Here is a 4,765-nt window from a genome sequence, read left to right as displayed (position 1 = left end):
ACAGAGGTGGCTGGTGTCAGTCAGGAGAACAAACAGAGTTGATAGCTCCTTGTCTTACAGCTCTGTTCCCACATAGATGTTGGCACCACCTCCTTGGATTATCTCCCTAAAGAGAGTGCTTGCTGCCTGTCAGTCACCGCTCCCCGCAGGGATTACCCCCTCCCTTCTACAATCCTACGGCGCTGACAGGAGGAACGGACATGGGAGTGGGTGGTCCACGGCTTGCTCTGCCTCTACATAGGCAGGGACAGCTGCCAATCATCAAGCATGGTGCATCTCAAAAGTATTGTTGTGATCCATCCTGGCTGCGTTGCACTCAATATCTTGCGAGCTAGAGCCCGCTATATACAGAGCTTTGGGTCGCAGGAGGATGTTAGTATATGTCCTCTCATGACCATATTGAGAACTATCGGCTAAAAAGGTTACACCATAGTTCTCTTCTAACAATTATGTCTCCCAGAGGCGGCTGTAGACTTTGCGAGGGCCTTAGGCGAAACTTAAAATTTAGGCCCCAGTCCTGCCCATAATGGAAAATGTATGGCTCTACGTGGTCTCAGGTGACTGTACAGGGTCTTAGGAGGTTGTGCGGGATCTCAGGAAGCTGTGTGGGGTCTCAGGTGGTCTGTGTGTAGTCTCAGGAGGCTGTGCGGGGTCCCTGGAGGCTGTGCAGGGTCCCTGGAGGCTGTGCAGGGTCCCTGGAGGCTGTGCAGGGTCCCAGGAGGCTGTGGGGGAGGGGGGTCTCAGGAGGCAGTGTGTGGGGGGGTCTCAGGATGCAGTGTGTGGGGGGGGTCTCAGGATGCAGTGTGTGGGGGGGGTCTCAGGACAGCCGTGCAGGGTCTCAGGACAGCCGTGCAGGGTCTCGTGGGCATCTGTTTCAGGAAGAAGAAGTGCGTCTGGCGCTGTATATCGGCACTGCAGTTCACAGGAAAGCTGTTGAATTCCCGTGCTTTCTGGGGATCTCGGCCGCCTTCCTGTGAACTGCGCCACCTGTTTAAAGCGCTGACTCCAGTTTTAAAATGTAAAGCGCAAGTTTTATACACTGTTATGCTAATCCTAATGCTGCCTTTGCACAGCAGTGTTAAGGACTCCTGCCACCTCTTAAGTAAAGTGACAGATTTAGATTCTCATGCTGTCACTTTACATCGGAGGTGACAAAAGTCCTTAACGCTGCTGAACGCAAGCAGCATAAGGAGCCCTGTCACATTCAAGCATGCATTGTAGCCAGGGCCAGACTGGGGCAAAAAAATAGGCATTTTGCACTGAGCAGCCCAATCACATGACCTTTATAGACACCCACCCCTCACACTCCGGGGCAGAGCCAAACACGGTAGCACAATTGTGGGGCAGGACCAGCCACTAGTAAATACAAGTTTACCGACTGCTATTTTGAGCTTGACAAAGAGGTTCGCCTTGAAACGCATTGCTCCATCAACCTTCCACCTTGTACTTTATATCTCCAAACACAATACTGTCGAACCCGACAGTAATTCTGCCAGTTCTCACATGATATTCATCGACCAGGTGACCGTAGGGCTCACTGTATGATTCCTCTGTCAGTAACAGCCATACGCCTTGGATACAGTGCCGACAGCACTACATACCGTCTGACGTAGCTCCGACAGCCACGGTCACAATCCAGCCGGCCAAAGAAACGGAAGCATCCTACTCCTTGGGTGCACAATCCCCCTGCACCCCGAACCACATTGTCCGCAGACACAAAGGCCGTTACAGACGGCATTTCAGTCAAAGCAAACACAAGAGACCATCGATCCTCCACCAAGGCTGCATGCCACCCGGTGCTCACCAGCTTCATGCAAGTAGTCCTTTTCAATATACAATCCAATTGGCCATGTGTATGCGCTCTTGTTGTTTTCTTTGCTTTTACACTAGTAAATGCAGGAGGGCTGCAAGCAACACACAATCCTTGCAACAATTTAGGAAGCTTACTACAGAGAAATCTTGTGATATCACCCGCCATCCTCCGCACCCCAAGCACAGTGCAATGGTCAGTGGGGCTCCGAAGTGGTCAGTGGGCCCTCTGGTGGTCAGAGGAGCTTTAAGGTGGTCAGAGGAGCTTTAAGGTGGTCAGAGTAGACTCTCAGGTTGTCAGTTGGGCGGGCTCTCTGGTGGTCAGTGTATAATATGCCAAATTGGCGTAAAAACCGTGACAAATTGGGGCTTTTTAGATGCATATATCACTATAAAAACTAACAGGTTATTCACTAAAGGGTGAAGAGTTGGGAGAAGGCGGGAGAAGTGAACAATCTAGGACAACATAGCTGATTTGAAAAAATTCTTCAATTCAGCTCACTTTCCAGTTCAGCTATGTTGTCCTAGATCAAGGATAGGCAACCTTGGCTCTCCAGCTGTGCTGAAACTACAAATCCCATCATGCTTCTGCCTCTGGGAGTCATGCCTTTGGCTTGCAATGCCTTATGGGATTTGTAGTTTCAGCACAGATGGAGAGCCAAGGTTGTCTACCCCTGTCCTAGATTGTTCACTTCCCCTGCCTTCTCCATACTCTTCACCCTTTAGTGAATAACCCTGAATAACCATACACAACATGATAAAATGTGATTAAAATACCATGTAAACTACAATTGATGGAGGACACTATTTAAGGCCAAGACAGCATAATAAATATTTCCTGGTTCTGAACTCAGCACCTAAGTACACCATCGTCTGGGCCGGGATCAGATTGCTTTTTTCCATATTCAGCACCCATCCGAAGCCTCTCAGGGCCTTCATGCTGACATCCCTGTGGAAGACTGCCTCCTCTCTTGTAGTTGCCAGGATCAAAATATCGTCGAGGTAATGGAAAATGTTGATACCTTGCTTCCGAATCTCCGCAATGAGAGTGACCAGAACCTTGGAGAAGGTTCTCGGAGCCGTGCTGAGGCCGAATGGCATTGCTCTGAACTGGTAGTGTCTGTGGTTGACACAGAACCTGAGGAATTTCTGGTGTTCTGGCGCCATTGGGATGTGGAAGTATGCGTCTTTGAGGTCGATGGAGACCATCCACATGTTTGGACGCACCACCCTCACGATAGTCCGAAGGGACACCATTTTGAATTTCCTCAACGTAATAAACCTGTTGAGCTGATGGAGATCCAAGACCGGCCTCCAACCGCCGTTTGCCTTGGGAGTCAAGAACAGGTGGTAATAGAATCCCTGGAACTGTTGATTCTCCGGAACTGACAGAATGGCCCATTGGGCCAACAGGGTTTCCACATACTCCAACATTACATGCCGTTTCGCTGTTTCTCTTGGCAACTTTGTGTTTATAAGCCTGCCCCTGGGGGGAAGGAAACTGAATTTGAGCCTGTAACCTTCCTCGATGATCTTCAGTACCCAGGCATCTGATACTGATCTCCCCAGAGACCCGAAAACAGTTGCAACCGGGCACCCACTCTCGTGTCCCCGGGACAGACACCTTCATAATGTACCTTCTGATTTGGTGGATCCAGCACCTCTGCCTCTTCCACCTCTGGGAGCACCAGATCCACCCCTCCATGTCTGAGAGCGAGAGGACTCCCTCCCTGGCTTGTAGGACCTGGAGTCCCGAAAGCATGAGTGGCTCTGGCGAGGCTTCCAATCTCGATAATTCCGCCTAGTTCTCCTCTCCTCTGGAAGCATGGCCTTCTTGCTTTCAATAGACTTCTTAATATAAGAATCTAATTCCAGGCCAAACAGCATATCCCCCTGGAAAGATAGGGAACATAGACTATTCTTGGAGGAAGAATCAGCGCCCCATGACCTGAGCCAAATCGCTCTGCGTGCCACTACCGAGGACACCATGCCTCTGGCCAAACATTGTATAAGGTCGCCAGAAGCCTCCGTGGAGAACTCCGCTGCCAGCTTGACGTCCTGTATCTTATCCAGGAGCATGTGTCTGCTTGCTCCTCTCTTTATATTTTCTTCCAGCTCCTCTATCCACATTTTGGACGTGCGAGATACCGAGGACAAGGCCACTGCCGGATGAAGGCCCATTCCCAAGGAAGTATAGGTCTTCACCAAGCTGTGCTCAATTTTCCGATCCATTGAATCTTTCAGAGAACCTGCGTTGTCGACTGGTAAGGCGGTGCGTTTCTTCAATCTGACCATCGCTGCATCAATTTTAGGGGCCGTATCCCAAGTGTTGGAATCCGTACTATTGATGGGGTAGAAGCGTGCAAACCTCCCCTTAGACCCCATTCGTCTCCGATTTATCCCATTCCTCTTTAATTAGGGTTTTGGTGACTTTACTCACTGGGAAGCAGGGTCTATGCTTTCTCTGACCCGTAAAGTGTCTGCTGGAGGGGGACAAGACTTCCTCCTGCTCCCGCCTATCCAATGCTTTACGCACCAAGGTGATCAGTGCATCCACCCTTTTGGGGTGAAGTGTAGTGGCAGCAGGAGAGCCTTCCCGGTCTGAAGACGAGGAATATTCACCCTCCGACAGGGACCTCTCCTCCTCCGTGTCTACTGAGGAGTCCCAAATCGAGCTCGCCGCTCTGGGCCATTTGCCGGAATGGCCTGCTTGCCTTACTCCCTTTGCCACTGCCTGCTGAATTAAGTCCAAGATGTCTGCAGATGACTTAAAAGTGCCCGCTGCTTCCTTAAGACAGTCCGCACACAGCCTTTTCCCTGCCATAGCTTTGGCATCACAGGCGGAGCATCTGGGTGACTTAGCAGTTTTCTTCCCTGAAGATGCAGATGATTCCATCTCCGCAGGGCTAAAAATGGAGCAAAAATATCCTTAGCCAAATGTACTCTTTTTTTTTTT

General features: G+C 50.3%; 1 long non-coding RNA gene across 1 annotated transcript in view; it reads left to right on the top strand.

The window, feature by feature from the left end:
- Positions 1 to 503: 503 nt before the first annotated feature.
- Positions 504 to 4,765, top strand: part of LOC108787365 — a 24,939-nt gene continuing 20,677 nt past the window's right edge. Inside the window, exon 1 of the long non-coding RNA XR_001941254.1 lies at positions 504 to 514. This is a non-coding gene — a long non-coding RNA (uncharacterized LOC108787365). The remainder of the gene's footprint in view (positions 515 to 4,765) is intronic.

Source organism: Nanorana parkeri, unplaced genomic scaffold, assembly GCF_000935625.1.
Source record: "Nanorana parkeri isolate BGI_ZX_2015 unplaced genomic scaffold, ASM93562v1 scaffold257, whole genome shotgun sequence".
Lineage (NCBI taxonomy): Eukaryota > Metazoa > Chordata > Amphibia > Anura > Dicroglossidae > Nanorana > Nanorana parkeri.
Note: the sequence above shows the minus strand (reverse complement) of the source record. Positions and strands in the feature narration are given on the sequence as shown.